The following is an 18,304-nucleotide window of genomic DNA, read 5'->3' on the forward strand; positions in this document are numbered from 1 at the left end:
TCCATCAGTGGATTTGTGGTAAATACTCTTTGGACTAATTATTAATTACTACTAATATGCAGGAGTACTTTCCCAAGGGTACACGTTTGGTGCAATGTGTGACTGACATATATTAGTAGGAGCTTTGGTCCCAGCAGTGAAAGTCTGGGGCAGTGGGAGTCTTATTGTCATAGAGGCTGGGAATTGATGGGAAAATTTCTGCTTCCTGGTGAAAATTTTAGGGAGTTACTCACAGCTCTGCCAGCACTTCCATCAGCATTTCCAAGCTGGCTCTAGCAGCAGAAACTCTGTAGGGAGCTGTAAGCTCAGTGTTTCAGCACAGCTTATTATTTTCATTTTATTTTTTCCCTCTCAGCCAAAATGAACCTTTAAAGAGGTGACATGTTAGGCATTTGTATATAGATATATTTTTGAGTGATTGAAATAGTTTTACTTGGCCCTGCACCTATAAGCTTCAAATATACTTCAAATATACTACTACTACTAAACTACTGAAGTTTCTGAATGCAGTGTTCACCTGTGCCTTTGCTGGTCAAGCTTTACTGGTTTTTATCAGTGTATGAGACCACCTCTGTTTTCTGTGCTGGGTATCAGTTTCCTCTGGAATAGAGTAAAAAGGGGATTGGTAAAACTACAGAATATAGACAGTAGGTGTGGATGCTTTTTTTTTTTTGTAATGGATTTTCATGGCTTTTGAGTGCTTTTGCAGTTTTAGAGATGGTGATTAGGGGAGGTGATGGTTAAGTTTAAAACCTGAGATGTTAGAAACCAAAACTGACCAAAGTTAGCACTTAGCTACCTGTGCAAAGCTTTGCAATGCTTACTAACAAACTATTGGAAGGCCTTGTTTTTTTCGTGGTTTTTTTTTGTTGTTGTTTGTTTGTGTTTTGTTTTGTTTTGTTTTGTTTTTTTTTTTGGTGGGTGGGTGTCACACTATATTAGGAACAGTGAAGCAGTAGGACATAGACTTCTTAGCTGGGTGTCACAAGACAGCAAGTTTTATTATTCTGTAACTTTTTTTATAGATAGGTCTGAGAAGGTCCGAGAGGTAAAACTCTCATTGGTCATTAAACCAACACATCACAATCGTTGTTCAATTGGGTACTACACCCCTTGACTGTTTTTTGTAAGTAAACAAGGATCCAAACAACACCTGCAGAAGTTGTTGTCCTTCTCCAAAGACTATTTGGATTTCTCCTTATGACTTCCCGAGCTAGAGTAAGACTTAATTTCACACAGGCACTGTGCTCCTTGCCTGCTTTTAGCATCCATGGGGGGGGGGGGGGGGGGGGGGGGGAGGTGTCAGGGAATTGCTGCTAAGAAGTTAGGAATCTCAAACATGGGCTAAGACACATGGAAAAAAGTCTTATCAGAGGCTGACCGGGTGGCTGTGGATCTCTCCTTTTCTGTTCTCTGTTGCAGCTGGGTGGTGGGGGTCTGTCTGACCCCTGGCTTCTGCCAGCAACCAGCCCAGATAGTCAGACTATCCCAGGAGGGAACAGAGCTGCTGTCCAGGGTTTCCAGGCAATCTCCAGCCAGGGGTAACCCTTTGGAGCATGGGCAAAGGCTTCAGGCGATCAGCTCTTTTAGGAATGATTTCTGCTCTGTGATCAGCTCAGTTCAGCCCAGCCAGCTCCATTTCAGGGTTACCCCTGCCAACACAGACAAGAGACAGGAAGACCATATAGCATTCTACAAAGAGTCCTTTAATGCAGGCTTCAGCGAAGGGGGTCAGTGATTGTCTAACCCCTGATCTGGGCAAAAGCTGGGGTTCTTATAGGGAAGGGGTGGATTGGGAAGGGGACCAATGATCTGAGAGGTCTGAGAGGGGATAAGATGACCAATAGTTAACAGTTACCATGTAATATATATAGTTAAATAAATAAATAAATAGTTAATAGTTACCATGGGGTCCTGAAGCCAGAAGGGGTCTGCAGCTTAGTCACAGTGACTAGGCAGTTTTATCTTGTCTTACAGGATCCATCTCCAGGGAGGATGCCTGTCAGAGGACTGGGCTTCCTCCACAGTTCCCAGCCATGCAGGCTGCTGGCTTTCTGTGCTGATGACAGGAAAGATGTATACTATTGTCTTTACAAACAATTCCATGGGTAAGGGTCTTTGAAATGAGTCTAAATGTCTCTACCAACTTCAAGCTGCAGGTTTGTTACAGAGCCCAGACTGTTTGATTCCTGAAACAGATAAATGGGTCCACACAAGCCTAAGTTTCTGAACTTTGGGGGAAATGGCAGGTTCAAGAGGGAACATCCAACGCAGGGGAGGGACCGAGGTGCAGGTAGAGGCGTGGCCCGTGGAGCTGCGACACCGTCTTGCTCCGCTACCAGGGGACTTCCCAGGCTTGCAGGAGGGGAAACCCGCACCATAGAGCTGGCAGAAGCTGGCCCGGCATCCGCACCACTTGCAGCACCCGTCCCACACCCCGCAAATCCGGCGCGGCAGGAGCAGCACTCGGAATCACTCCTAACAGCGTTTCCTCAGGAGCGCAAAAGCCAAGAATCGGATCCGGTTGCTCTGCCTGGAGCAGCACCGACCCCTCCTCCCCTGGAACAGTGTGCGCACCCACTGGTGGGGAGCCTGGGCCTGTGCTTTCCCCCACCTCAGGGTAGGGCACTGCCCAGCCGCAGCAGACATGGGACTGTCCCCGATGCCTCCCCCAGGGGCAGCACCGCCCCTCGTTCAGGCAGCCCCTCATCGGCCTGCGCCAGGAAGGCACACAAAGGAGGTGACCCTGCCCCAGGCTTACTCCTCTGGGGCGCCGGCCGAGGCAGGGTTAAGCCCACCGTCTCTGCAGTGCCCCCGATGGCCCACTGGCCGGGATCAAACCCACCGGGGGCACCAGCAACCCCAGGGAAGCCGACCTTGGAACCTGCGACACAGCTGCCCTGGCTCCACGTCATCGGGGGAGAGGGAGAGCCCTGTTGGAGTCTGAGATACAGAGTGTGTGCCCTTGTTTCTAATACTTAGTTATAGGATTCAAAAAAACACTGAATATCATATAATATGAAATTCATGAGCATGTTTTCATGGTGATACATGAGAACAAATGCTAAAGTTAGATAGGAAAAGTGTAAGTATGTAGATTAGAAAGTTTCTTAAATCACTGGGTGAAAAAGTAGTTTAGAGAACAAGAGACAAGATGGAGTATTTAGGGTGTTGTCTCTTGTCCTTCTTCTTTCTTCTTCATGTTCTTCTCCTAAGGGTTTTTGGGTAGTAGTAAGTGATTGGGTAAAAAATGCCACAGTGCAGCTCACAGGTGTTGGGTCATTGGGTCACTAAGAAAAATAATTTAGTTGGCATCTGTTAATTGGGTAAATGGACATATAAAAGACCTTGAAGAGGATCTTTGTTAGCCATTTTACCCCTTTTCTATCATAGTGCACATAGCTCCTTGTACCTTGTAATGCGGATAAGAAAAAATAAACAACTGAGACCGAACGAGAGAAAACTGCCTCCCTCTCGTCGATCTTCAGTTCAAAGGGAAAAAGAACCCAAATACAAAGTCCATAACGAGACAAGCCCAGCCCTGCTCCTACAGCTGGACTCAGAGCCACCCCTTTCTTCCACGTCAGAGAAAGCAGCTAGTGATCCAGCATAAGAGGACGCCCAGCTGTTCAAAGCACGGTCACACCCCCGCCAGATTTGCAGCAACTCAGCCAGATGGGGATCGCAAGCCACCACTGTTATAAATGCAAAGGCAAATTTGGGTTAAATAAAAAACAATTTATTATAAAACAATTTTTATAAAAAAATAAACAATGAGGAAAAACCACAATAAAACAAACAGCGCAGCGCTGGGTGGACAGGGGTCTATACCCAAAGGTATAGGTGTTCCCAAATCCACGAAGGAGGGTAGACTGTCCGGGGTTTTTATAGGGATTTTTAGCCTTGAGGCCAAATTCCAGGCAGGCACCATTCACCAACGGTCCTTGATTGTTGTATGAATTGATTTCCTGGCGTTGGAGAATAGAGTCAAATGGACGTCCGGACAGAGTCTCCTCATATGTAAAGAAGTTCTGGGTGTTTCTTGATTTCATTGTGGTTCAGGCCATCTGGATGGGATGGTTGGATCCGGGTTGGAGCTGATGGATATCTCGGCTGGACTTTTTCCTTTTGTCTACCTGATGGCTTCCCCCAATGGTGGCCTGCAAGGCGGGGTGTTCAGGTCCGGTGATGAGTATCTCGTCGGAGCCTCTCCTTGTTAGCTTGATGATCCTTGTCCTGTCTATTCTTTTTCGTTGATGGGCGCCGGCTAGGATCGTTATCCTTTGAGTGGGAATTCGCGACTAGATCTGGGAAGGGCTTGTGGGCCATACTGTACTTTATATTTTATATCATTATTGTTATATACATTTATTTAGATTTCTACGAATTTTTACAGGTTCATTTCTCACAGTCCCCCGCCTAATAATCCATTACATTAAAAATTCGTGTTATTTCATCCAATTCTGCAGGGGAAGGACTATAATTTTTTTTACTCACATTCATTTTCTTCCCAGTCCGTTAACGAATTCTCACTATATGTTTGTGCCAGGTTATGTCTATTTTCAAAATTCTTTAAGGCCTTCATCGCGTTTTTGTTTTCCTTTTCCTCCTCTAATTTCATTAGTTTAGAGAGAGAAGTAGGTCTCCCTTGTGCTTTCTCAGGATCGATTGGAAGTGTGGCAATCTGCATTCCTTGCACAACAGAGTGAATTAGTCTGATGAAGCAAGGAATTAAGCAGGGAAGGAAAATGATTCCGGCAACTGAACAAGTGATGAAAAATACTAGCTTCTTCCACCAAGCCCCTTGCCCGAATATCTGGTCCCACCAGGAGGCTTGTAGGATTGAATTCCATTTTTGGACTGGCACATGCGCTACTTTCTTTATTTCAGCAGCCAATCCTTTTATTGTTTCTCCGTAATCGTCTATTTCCATACAACACTCGGATTCGTTGTATCTGCCACACACTCCTCCCTCCTCGGCTAGCAGATAATCGAGAGCTAGTCTGTTTTGGTACACAAAAGCTCTCATTTGTGAATGTTGTTTGGCTAGGAGTTCTAGGGCTTCTGAAGTGTGGTTGGAAACTATCTCTACCACCGCTTGCAACCTGATAAGTCTGTTGAGGAGATAAATGGGGGTTCTGTAACCCCAGCTGCCATCATTTGCCCAAGTAGCGGGCCCGTAATATTGATTGATCCTTTCGGCAGGCCATTCTTCCTCGTTCCACTTCTGGTTGCCTCCCGCTATTGGTAGTTCCCGTTTTAATTCCCTCCTTTGTCTGTTTAATGTCTCAAAGAGAGGGGCTCCCAATGATTTACTCTCTGTTTTAGGTAGAGTAAAGAAAAAGGGCCGAATTATTCCAAGTGTGCAGGATCTTTTTCATTTTCTAGGTAGCTCGCTGTATGCCTTTTTCTACATATCCAATATATACCATCAGGAGCTTCCCAACCCTTGTTCAACTTTGCTGGATCATCCCAATATTCCTTCAGTTCTATTAGCTCATGGAAGGGATTGGCCCCAGAGTTTTTGTACTAGCAAAGTCTAATTATTTCTATCCATTCACAGTTATTCTCCCGGGAGCGACTCCAATAGCCCGCGGGTGGTTCAGGTTGCCAGGTTTTTGTTTTGCTGTCCGAATTCACTGTGAGTGTGCAATCTGCATTCCTTGTATACTCTCTTATACACGGGGTATAGCCTACTAAATCAGTGAATTCTTTTCCCTCTCTGCTAATGCAGACAGTACCGATTATTCTTTGGTCTATAACCCATCCCTCTGGTCTTTGTTTTGTTTTTGATATTTTAGAGCCTTCCCATTTTAGAAGTTGCTCTGGGGTTAGTCCCTCTCCCTTCCAAGGCCACCTTTCAGCTGATTTTAAACCGCCACAGATCCAACAGTTAGATAGACCTAATTCTGTGGCTATTTCTTGCATTAGATCTATGAAAAGGTTCTGGTTGGGGCTTGGCAATCCCCAATTGTTGTATTGTTTCTCTAATTGCTCATAGTGTTCACTAAGAGAGTTAAGCCTCTCTTGTTCTAGCCTCTTTTTCTGAGCTTCCACTTCTCGCCTCTTTAACTCTAGGGTTAGTTGTTTTATTTTGTTTTCAGGGTCCACCCCTTCCTTATCTCTGGAGAAGCAGAACACTTGGTCGAATTGCAAACATACTCGGTCATCACCACTTTTTAACAAATCAAGAATTATCGGTTCATTATTAAAAGAGGCTTTTTCTTCATGTTTTAAATTTTTACCTTCTCAATACACTTTCCCCCCATGGTACACATTTTTTTAAGTTTGCTTTATTGTAACATAAATGGTTAACCTTATAATATGCTAAAAAGGTGGATTGTCTTTTTCTTCTTATCTAGACAGTTTTACATTGGCTGCAGATTGGAATTGGAGGGAGCATTCCCACTTCTCTCTTATACTTGAAGTGGGTAGCTTTAGTAGTTTTTTTTTTTTTCTTATAGGAGTTTTAGACTGCCCGTCCTTAAACCTTGCCCCTGAGTGGTAACACTAGACCTCCCCCTTTAATTCACAAAGATTATACTGAGTGCTGTTAGACAAACAACGTTCCGGAGGACAGTAGTTAACTATTCGTCTGGTATCTGTGGCAGTCTGACACTGCTCACACTTCCCCAGGAGACGCTCCCCCGGAGGTACTTCGGGAATCATTCTCTCGGCTAAGCACACGGCTAGACTCAGGACAGTCAGGATTCCCCACCGGTGTATCCCTCTGCCTTGCCCTTCGCCCGTACAGAAATATACGGCGGGGATTACTATCTTCTCGGCAGCAAGGATATTCTTCAGGGGCCCTTGTAGTCCTTATGGCGTACCTTCTCTTGAAAGCAGCCCACCGAGACGACTTAATTGTGTCTGTCCTGCTCGGTACCTTGACTGTCTTTTGGCACTCAATTTTTAAAGTTTCTGCCTTGGAGTCTAGTTTACCTCTAATCCCTTTTTGAAAAAGCAGGTACCACTCAGGAGAGTTAAGTTCTAAAAACCCCGCCCGGGTGACAAGTATTAAGAAACGGCTAGTCAGCTCCTGTTCTTTAGTCAGACAATTGGTACACAGTCTCTTAGGTTTGTACTCTCCTCAACAGTGGGTTACTCAAATTTGTTTACAATAAGCACATTTAAAATGTATAAATGGAAAACAATCACAGTTTGCGTTGATGTAACTTATCTGGTCTGCAGCTCTACGATTTTAGAACAATCATGTACTAATTTTTCTGAATAGAAACTGAGCAGGATTTTTGTGCAGTGGTTTTCAATTCTAAACCGGGTGAGCTGATTAAGATGGCTTCATATTTTAGAAGCCTGGAATCAGTCAGCCACTTCTCTGCTTTTTGCTGCAATATGTTTTTCACATCGTGGGGAGTGTAAACTACCAGGGGAGGAAAAGTTATTTTCTTTGCTTCTCCCACTAATAGAGCCACTGTTACAATTGCTGGTAAACACGTAGGCCAACCCCGACTGATTGGATCTAAGATCTTTGAAGCCTATAGGCTTCCTTTTGTCTGCCCATTCCTGAGTCAGGACTCCCTGTGTTGTTTGTTTACTCACATTCACAAACAACTGGAATTCTTTATTCGTATCTGGTAGAGTTAGTACCGGGGCAGTCATAAGAACAGTTTTTAATTTCTGGAAATTAGACTCATCCTGTTCAGTCCACTTCAGCCTGTTAGTGTTTAATCTTTCATACAAAAACTTCACTTTTTCACTGAAACTCTCAATCCACTGCCTGCAATATCCCAAGAGCCCTAGAATTTGTCTAATTTGCCTTTTTGTTTTTGGTGCAGGCAATGCAAGGATGCCTGCTACCCTCTCCGGGTCTAATTTTTTCCTTGAGATATCCAATGTCTGAGGTATTTTATTTTTTATTTCAGGCTCTGTGAATTGCAGCTTGGAGTTTGATACTTTCAAACTTTTCTTTCTTAGAAAGTTTAACAAGGCAATCGTGCTTTTCTTCACACTCTCTTCAGTCGGTCCAGCTATTAGCAAGTCATCTACATACTGCGAAAGCTTTGTCCTGTCCTCAAGAGCAAATTGGGTTAACATTTGTTCTAAAGCTTGTCTGAAAAGGTTCGGAGACTCCACAAACTCCTGGGGGAGGGCCGTCCACCTTAGCTGTTGCTTACGGTTTGTATCTGGGTCCTCCCACTGAAATGCAAAATAATCTCTACTCCTTTCATCCAGAGGGCAAGTCCAAAAAGCATCTTTCAAATTAATCACACTATACCACACATCTTCTGGTGTGAGTCTATTTAGTAAAGTATAGGGATTGGCCACCACCGGGAATCTAGTCCGGGTCCTAGCGTTTACCGCTCGTCGGTCCTGGACTAATCGGAAGCTACCTTCCGTCTTTTTTTACAGCCAGGATGGGGGTGTTGTGTTGAGACATGCAAGGCTCTAAAGTACCCCCGTTTAGGAGGTCATCAATTATTTGTTTCAACTCCCTTCTCCCTTTGAATGCTATACTTCAGGGTTTATTTTCTCCTCATCTTTAGGAGTCAACTTAAATATTTTCACCACCAATTCAGAATTTTTAATCATGATATTAATTCTTAAAGCGACAATCATGTCCCTCCCCAACAAATTGTAATCTGCTTCTTCTGCTAATAGTAAATTCTCTAAGCAAATTTTATTTTCAGATTCTATTTCCACATTTTTTATTACAGGCACTTCAAAGGGGTCTCCCTTTGCACCGATTACAAAAACTTTTTCTCTGCTAGCCACACATCCGTATGGCAATTTCTGCAGGGTACTTCTCTCTGCCCCAGTATCTACAAGAAAACTTACTTCCTGTCGTTGGGGGCCCACTTTTAATTTTATCAAGGGCTTCTTGGATGTTCTGGTCCCCAAATTAAAGAGCCCCTGACACTCCTAATCCTCCTGAAAAATTTTCTCATCTTTTATTCTTTGTTTACAATTCCGCTGAACGTGTCCTACCTGTTTACAGTAGTAGCATTCTGGGGGTTCTCTCCGTGGGGCCGGGGCTGCCCAGTGAGAACCTCGACTTTTTCCGGGTAGTGTTTTAAACTCACCCTGCATCTGTTCTTGTTTCTGGATCTCTTTTACCGCAGTTACTAAAACCTTAGCCTGCAATTTCTGCTTCTCATCTTCTCTCCTCATGTATACTTTTTGAGCTTCCCTTTAGGAGCTCCTGGAGGCTTTTATCTTGCCACTCTTCGATCTTTTCTAATTTTCTCCTAATGTCTTCCCAAGATTTAGCAACGAATTGTGTTTTTAACAGAACCTCCCCCACAGGAGAGTTCGGGTCAGTCTCAGAGTAAATCTGTAAACTTCGCCGTAATCTCTCGATCCATTCAGTGGGTGGTTCCTCTTTTCCTTGACATTCTCTAAAAATTTTGCTAACATTCTGGCCCCTAGGGACCGCTTCTCTTATACTTTGTACAATTATGCTCCTTAAATCCATCATGTTCCGTCTGCCTTCCTCCGTCTGTGCATTCCAGCTCGGGCTTACACTAGGCTATTTCTGGTTACCTGGCGTCCCCTGTGGATTGCGTCTGTCCCAGTCTCTGATACCGGCTTGTTTAATCATCTCTCTTTCTTCCTGATTAAACAATGATCTCAGGATTGCCATAAGATCGTCAAAGGTATAAATACTACTCCCTAAAAATTCATCTAACCTCTCAGCCACCCCAAAAGGGTCATCCAACAACCGCCCCATCTCTTTTTAAAAGCCCTTACATCTCCAGAGTTAAGGGGTACATTCACAAAACCGATCACTCCCGGGGCCGTCGGTACTTCCCTAAGAGGGAACAACCGGTGCCCCTCTTCACTCTCTCCCCATTCATTATCTATCATTCTCGCTCTTAAACGGGTTCTACTTGCGGGAGGGGAATTGGTGATTGTGGGTTGCCTCCCTGTTATCAATTGTGGGAATTCTGCCGCCACCCGGCTGAAGGGAGGAGTCCCCTCCGTTGTATGGGAGGGTCCCGGTTGTGGCGGCTGGACCGGCAGGGACGGATAGGGTGATCCCCAGCCTTGTGCAGGAAAAACCTCCGAGGAGGTTGCTGTGGTTACGGTGTTTACAGGCGGGGAAAGGGGAAGGGCTGCCGGCATCGCTGCTGGCCCCGACTCTCCCGCTTGAGACACATGTATCTCAGTGGGTTGGTCTCGGGGGCCCAAGGGTGCTGAGGGCACCACTTGATCTGCAGAGGAAGGTCCCGCTGGTCCTCGATACGGGGGTGGTAAGTGATCGAGGGGTTCCCAGGACTCAGCTCTCGACTCACGTTTTTCTTTTTGTTTTATTGGAAATAGCCCTACTCTGACATTTACCCAGAGCTTAGCATATTCCCTCTCCTCAGGATCTGAGGGGACCTTGTTCTCCACATAGGAGAACAACTTATTACACGTCCATTTTTCTAATGTGCCTAACACTGGCCAAGTGAGGTGACTTCTCAACTCCTGTCCTCCCCAAACCTCCATACAATAATGTATTAATTTCTCCTTTGATTTCCCCTTCCTCTGGGGACAATCTTCCCAGTGTTTTAGCATCCACCCCAAGGGACTCTCCAGTGGGATGTCTGGTGATTCCTCCCCCTGATCGGAGGAATCTTTTCCTGTGCTTCTTCCTTGACGCTTACTCTTTTTCTGCCCCATACTTCGCAAATATATTCTTACCTTTCTTCGACATCTCCGGGAGTCGATATCTGTTTCTGCGTTGTGTACTTAGGAATCAAAATTTGCCGATACTCACCTTTCAGCGAGCTGAGCTGAGGTCTCTTGTAATCGGTACTTTTGATTCTTTCCTGGACCTCTCCCTGGGTCCGTTTACTAAGAGGGTTTACCAATTCTCGAGCTCGACAAGACGTCCCTTCCCCTCTTAGTACCTTGCGATCAGTTCCCGAGACACCCTTTGGCCTCAGGTTTTACGAGTGTGTGTCGAGAGAAAAAAACTTTCACTCTGTATCGCTTCCTTCGCGGCCGGCCAATTCCCTCGCGGGAGGATGGAAACGCGACCTTGAAGTCCGCACTCGCTTCGTGATCAGATCACGTCTCACACACTCGCCCGATCACCCACTCAACCAGCAGTACTTACAGCTATTTTCCTGCGTGGATGTCTTTGTGCACAACAGACGTTTTACGAGCAAAGCAAGCCGCGGCTTCCCGAAGGCTCCGTGCCTTCCCGAGCTCTCCGATCCAGATCCTTTTCCTTTTATTGTGGTTTTTACCTCCGCCTAAATTTGGTTCGGATATCGGAATGAACTACGGGGGTTCTCAACTCACCAGGCCGCCAAAATCAGCGGGGGTACCCGTCCTGGGCAGCGAGATTCCCCGCAGTTTCTCCGATCCGAGTCACGGCACCAATCTGTTATAAATGCAAAGGCAAATTTGGGTTAAATAAAAAACAATTTATTATAAAACAATTTTTATAAAAAAATAAACAATGAGGAAAAACCACAATAAAACAAACAGCGCAGCGCTGGGTGGACAGGGGTCTATACCCAAAGGTATAGGTGTTCCCAAATCCACGAAGGAGGGTAGACTGTCCAGGGTTTTTATAGGGATTTTTAGCCTTGAGGCCAAATTCCAGGCAGGCACCATTCACCAACGGTCCTTGATTGTTGTATGAATTGATTTCCTGGCGTTGGAGAATAGAGTCAAATGGACGTCCGGACAGAGTCTCCTCATATGTAAAGAAGTTCTGGGTGTTTCTTGATTTCATTGTGGTTCAGGCCATCTGGATGGGATGGTTGGATCCGGGTTGGAGCTGATGGATATCTCGGCTGGACTTTTTCCTTTTGTCTACCTGATGGCTTCCCCCAACGGTGGCCTGCAAGGCGGGGTGTTCAGGTCCGGTGATGAGTATCTCGTCGGAGCCTCTCCTTGTTAGCTTGATGATTCATGTCCTGTCTATTCTTTTTCGTTGATGGGCACCGAGCCTGTCCCTGTCAGCTTGATGATCCTTGTCCTGTCTATTCTTTTTCGTTGATGGGCGCCGGCTAGGATCGTTATCCTTTGAGTGGGAATTCGCGACTAGATCTGGGAAGGGCTTGTGGGCCATACTGTACTTTATATTTTATATCATTATTGTTATATACATTTATTTAGATTTCTACGAATTTTTACAGGTTCATTTCTCACACCACCATAGCCCAGATCAAGCAATTGACTAACGCATCCCAAGCTGGCTTCGAAAAAACAACCTCAACCACAGGAAAAAACCTTCAGCTCTCCCATAAGTATTCAATTGCTGAAAGTCAGCATCCAAAACATCAATCCATGCCTGATCAAAAACAGCATGACACACGCCCACAACCATGGCCTCTGCATTAAAAACCCGAAAAGCAGCCATGGCCCAGGGCTAGAGAGTGCCCTGCAACCATCACCTGCAACACACATCAGGGATCACCAGATGTTGCTGCTGGACACAAAATGAATCACACAGACACAGCTCAAGGTGTGGTGAAAGGAAAAGAGAACTTTATTTCTTCTCTCAGAATTTACTGGTTTCTGACCACGGCCAGGGACTGGATAGTCAGGATAACATCTTCCCAAGCACACTGGCCATGAGAGATGTCCATCAAAAGACATGTATCAGAAAGAATGTATACATATTTATGTTTACAGTTACTGTCCTGGGAAAGTCTTTAGAAACTATGCCAACAAGCTCAAAAAACTGAGTTTTCAGGGAAACACTGGCTATTGTGTTCCTGTAGAAAGAGGAAGGTCAAGCACAGGCCAAATTAGGGTTCATGACTGTGAGCAAGCTGCTGCCTGCTTTTTATGCTGAAACAATATCAGATGAGACAACATCTTGTAGAAGCAAAGATTTCCATATACTGGTGGGTACTGCAACTCTTTTGTAGTGCATGACTACGAAATGATTCTTCCTGTCTTTGCCAAAATGGGAAAAGTCCTGACCTGTTGTTCTTAAAAGTCTTAACTAGTAAAATTTTATTTTAGTGTTGTCTCAAATACAGCTTTGAGTTCTGTTTTTAGATTAGAAAGAAATAGGTGCTTTTGTAGTGTATGTTCAATGCTAACAAGCTGTGGTTTAGCACTAGATGTCAGTAATGCTTTGCCAGTGACTGTGTCAGCCCTTACAGGTTTTATTTGCTGCTAGCTTTAGGCACATGATTCCCTTTCCTTATTCCATATTTTCAAGAATAAATACATACAAATATACTGTCCTTCAAAAGTATATTTTCTCTTACTTTGCTATCCTTGGTAAATAACTATCTTAGGCCATCAACTTTCAAAAATAACATGTTTTCTCACATTTCCCTAGATCATGCATAGGCCATTTAGTTCTTACTGTATAAAAGTTGCATCTGGGCTTGTAACTTGTCAAATAGCACTCTTGTCACAATTGCTTGTTAAAATGCAGGTGTGAAAGTTGCAATAATGATTCAAAAGCTACTAAAGAACTTGTGGTGGTTTAGCATTTAGGGAACGAAGTAGGAAACAACTATGGAAGTGATTTCTTTGGGAGAAGCTTCTGGGAGCCTCCTCTGTACTTGAGATAGGCCAATAGCTAGCCAGTTCTGAGAACTGACAGCATTTTGCACCATTGAAAATTGGGTCCACCTCTGTGAATACCACCTTTTAAAAACCCAAGCCTGGGAACCTCTTTCTCTTTCTTTTCATCCTTGAAAAGTAGCAGAGCTCTGGTGGGGCTGGCCCCACTCTCCCGCGGACTGTGCGGCCTTGGTGGGGAGCAGCTCCCCAGCAGCTCCCAGGTGGGGGATGTAGACTGCAGGGCCTCTTCCCAGGCTGGGTTGGGCTCTGCTGTGGCACTGGCCCCTCCTGGGAAAAGCATTCCGGGTCCTGTTCTGGCAGGGTGGCCGAAGCCCCTTCTAGGGAGGCCCCGGCCTCAGGCTGGGCTGGGGCCATGGCTGCTGATACTTGCTAGACTGGGTGTCTAATCACTTTAAAGTCTTTCCCTTTAATGGCCCTCTTCAATTAGAAACCTGGCAGATGGTGGAGAAGAGACAGCTACAGCAATGCTGAAGCCTGTGGGCATCTTGGGGCACCTTGCCACATGGGGGACAATAATGGTGGCCATTAAAGAAAATCACATGAACCGTGGCCATTTTGCAGCTTCAGAAACTAATTTCCCTGAATACTCAGCACCACCAAAAACCATATCCAACCCCAAGATTAACCCATGCCCTACAGAATTGCCTTACCCTGATGCAAATCCCTCCATGGTTGGTCCTTCCAGCACAAAATTCTCACTCCACAAGCCAGCAGCGGGCTCACTTCCACCCCAAAATGGCAGAACCCATGTGCCACAGAGACAGCCCAGGGAAACAGCCCAAAATGGCAACATTGTAATCCAGCACTGACAGAAATTCAAGAAAGCAGTGATGAAAGAAGGAGACCTGGATGTCATTGCTGCCTGCCCAGTGCTGTGTACACCAAGCCAGCGCCCAGATTGCAGAGATAGTCACAGCCTGGGGCCCTCATGTGTGCTTGGGCATGACAGCCCTGGCCGTTCCACCAAGTGGACGCTTTGCTCACCAGCTGGGATGTTGCTCATGGCTGATGGGTTTCTGCTTGCTGTAGCTGTGGGTGGATGGAAATCACCAGCCAGGGAGCAGAAAAGCCAGTTGGGCAGCTGCTTCGTGTGCAACTCACTGCTGCTGGGCGCTGCTGGCATGAGCTGCCTGCTTCCCCCTTTGCTTGCCATGGCTGGTGGGCTCCTGCCATGGCTCCAGATGCTGGTACGGCCATGGCCCTTCTGGGCTTGCCAGCCTGAAAGTGGTGAGTGGGAAGCTCCCCCGACATGGGCATTGGAGTCGGAGGCATGGGAGTGCATGTTACCCGAGAACTGCGCCAAGGGCTGCCTAAGCAAAGCCAAGCATTGTGTGTCTGAAGCCCTGGGGATCATAAGCTCTCGAGAGACTGGGGTCCCCATGCTGGCATTGATAGTGGAAAAGCTGTGGGTCTTTCTGGACCAGATGAGTGGACTGCCCTGTGTCATGTACCAGATCAGGGACATGCAGGTGCTGCTGGAGTGGGTGGAAGCATTCCAAGTGGGGGAGCAGGTTTGCCATGCTGCTGGGCAGCCCAGGTGGGGCCAACTCAACTCTTGGCAGCATCTTGCAGCACACGCCTACATGGCTTGGCATGTGGACAACATCAGCTACTGGTGGCAGCAGGGCTGGTGGGGTGATGGGGGTGTTACTGCCACAGCTAGAGATAAAGCAAGCCTTCTACGACACCCAGGCACTGCTGCTTGTAGGGCTGTGCTGTGGTGCTGCTGTACTTGTGTGCTTCCTCCTAGAAGCACTCCTGTGGCCACTAATCTGGCCCATGTTCTGCAGCACCTTCCTACACCCCTTCAAGACCTAGCTGATGGTGCTGGGGTGACGCTGACCCACCCACCTATCCTGCTCCCACACCCTGGTGCTGTTAACCACCAGGACCGCCAAGTTTTGGACACACAGGCAGGGCAAAAATTTTAAAAGAGAGTACCCTCAGCAAAGGGAGAGAAAGGGGTAACCTCCTGTGGGGCCAAGGAATCGGCCGACAGACGAGTGCTGGTGATCCCCCGCAGATCTTCATCATAGGCCAGGCACTTTGCCCTCCCAGTGAGAAAAGCGTCTCTCCCAGAAACCCTTTGGTGTTACATGTTAAACTGTTGTACCCCATTGGTGTTCTTCCCTGCCATTCCACCCTGCTACTTGTACCCAAGTTTCCCTCACCCCTCTCCTTCCCTATATATACCCTGGTTTTTCCCCGGTTGAGTGGAGCTTCTGTGCTACCCCCTTGGCAGAGGGCCCTGCACTAATAAAGGCTAAATTCTCTGTGGAATTGCTGGCCAGAGCTCTAGTCCTTTTATTCCCTGAGTCGCCTGGGAAAGAGCTGCTGCTGAGCCAGTCACTGCTTGCAGGGCCGGGAGAGGGACATGCCTGTGCCACTGAAAGCCATCTTTCTCAGGATGCTTTTTCAAGGAAGGTCACAGCACCCCTGATGTCCACCCCACCACGGCAACCTCCTCTTGTATGCAAACCACTGCTGCAGCATATCCCCTGTCAACAGATGCTATTTTAAAATCCCCCTTCCCCTGTGACAGGTCCATCCAGCCACTGTCCAGAAGTGAGGGGAGTTAATAGCAAAGGACTAGAAATACAAAGACGCTCTCTCCTGGTGGGATGGAGTCCCAGGTTTTAATCAGAAGTTGTTCAGGGCTGGAAAAGAGACAGAATCTGATCCCACGCTGCCTTTTGAACAGGGGGAGAGGGAAAGGGAAAACAGGTTACAACCAACAGGAAAAAACTAAAGGGAGGAGTAGGAGGGGGAAGAAACTAACACACTACAGATCAGAGGGCAGTTCTCAGGAATACACCATCTTTCTTAATACAATAAAACACCTCACCCTTTTTAATTATATAAAATTAAAAGAAGGGCTTTGGGCTTATCCTGATACAAAACAAGAGTTTGTCCACCACTTGTGATTGGCAGGCTTTCGGTCCGTTGGTTCTATGTGGTTGATTTCTGAGGTAGTGAGGATTAAACTGTTAAAGGCTTTTAAAATCAAGCAACAAATAATCCTGAATGCTAGTACTATCAGGAACAAAACAACAACAACAGGATTGTTTTAACTATCAAAGTCCACCACCCTGTGAGTCCCCAGCCTTTGAATAGTTCACTAAACCAGTCCTTGGATTCTTGCTTCATTTGTTCAATCAAGTTCTTCATCTCTTGAAGGGCTACGTGGATGTTGGGAGCTTTCGAGGTTATGTTTAGGCAGCAAAGTCCTTCAAATTCCTGGCATTTGTGTCCATGCAGCAGCAGAAGGAACACAACCTGGTTCTGGAGCGTAGCTGCCTGGTGATCTCCTTGTCTTCTAGGAGGGAGCTGAGGGTGGTGGATGTTAAGTTTGCCTGTTTAAATACCCAGCACTATAGGTGTCCTAACTCACCTAGAGATTTGGCAGCTGCAACCCATGGAAGAAATATGGATGCAGCAATTCTTTTTGATTTTGCCCAATGAAAAAATTCAGAATCCCAGTTTGGATGCAAAATATCAGTGCTTCTTCAGTGGACCTTGCTGGTTGAATTGCCTTTCTGAACCCATTTGCTAATGTGGGCTTGGATGGGTGCTAACAGGGACAATCGCCCTATGGTACATGGCCCTCCTCGAAGCTGAGATGGGATTCCTGCCCAAGCTCTGTCTCCACAAATCAGAAATAAACCTTCAGGGAGGTTTTTTGGATCTGAGCAGAGAGGTTCATCTGCTGTGACATGACTTAGAATACTACACCACTTTTTGGCTGTGAATTCTTCTCAAAACTATAATATGTTGTTAAAGAGTTTAGTATCTGACAGCGAGTTGTAAGTGAAGTGAACACAATAAGGTGCTGAGGAGGAATCCAATAGCTGTAATTCTTGGGGTTCCCTATCTGCTTTGTGCAGTTTTGGCAACCACTCCTCCACAGGGTTCTTAACCACTACAGCCTTCTGCCTACAAATTCACATGGTCAGACGCTGTCTGTTTTGGGAGCTATGTTAGGTCTGGGAGTGTCAAAGCTGTCTGGAAAGTCTCCAACCTGCAGTGGGACCTCCACCAGGCAGGTGGGCATAAGGTCTTTTGCTGCTGCAGTGGACAAGCAGATATTCTCTTGCTGGAGTGTCTGTGCCAGGGTCACCCAGATGTTCTGTCATGGCTGAGGAAAGATCAAGGCAGCTGCCAGACTGCTCAGCGTGAGCAGGATGACAGCTGGGGTAGGGTTCATCATGGGTTTGAATGGGAAGTAGGTTTTCTCTAAAAGAAAAGAAACAAACATTTTTAAAGCATGTTCACAGTCAGGGTGTGCAAGTCAGAGAGTAGCCAGAGGCCAGGAAGGTTTTCTCTTGCTCATTCTGGCGGCATCTTCTTTTGGAAGCAACTGCCACTTGTTTTCCTTCTCCTTCCACTGGGGCTGGGTTTTTGGGAAAAAAAAGGCTTTACCCATTTTTGAGTTATCCACTGTGGGTCTGTATAGGTGGACACACATGCGTAGCCATGCCCCCAGGTAACAAGTTCATAAGGAACTTTGGTCTGCCAGGTTTCTGGGTCCCTGATTAAGACCGGTGGATGCTGTGACAACTTAAATTGATCACCACTCTTAAAATGCTGTGCCACCAGGGGACTCATGTTTTCAAAAGAACAGTTCAGAAAATTGATGGTATACATGGCTTTGCAGAGCTTTTGCTGTGGTGATATCCACACTGTTCCACTGCCCTGCCAGGCTAGGACTTGTTTGAGTGTCTGGTGGGTACACTCAGTCACAGCTTGACCTGTGGGGGAGTAGGGGATGCTGGTTTTGTGTTCCACCCCCCATTGCTGG

The sequence above is a fragment of the Pseudopodoces humilis genome, chromosome 9 (assembly GCF_049639895.1).
Source record: "Pseudopodoces humilis isolate 2021_Gansu_Grassland_sample_001 chromosome 9, ASM4963989v1, whole genome shotgun sequence".
Taxonomy (NCBI): domain Eukaryota; kingdom Metazoa; phylum Chordata; class Aves; order Passeriformes; family Paridae; genus Pseudopodoces; species Pseudopodoces humilis.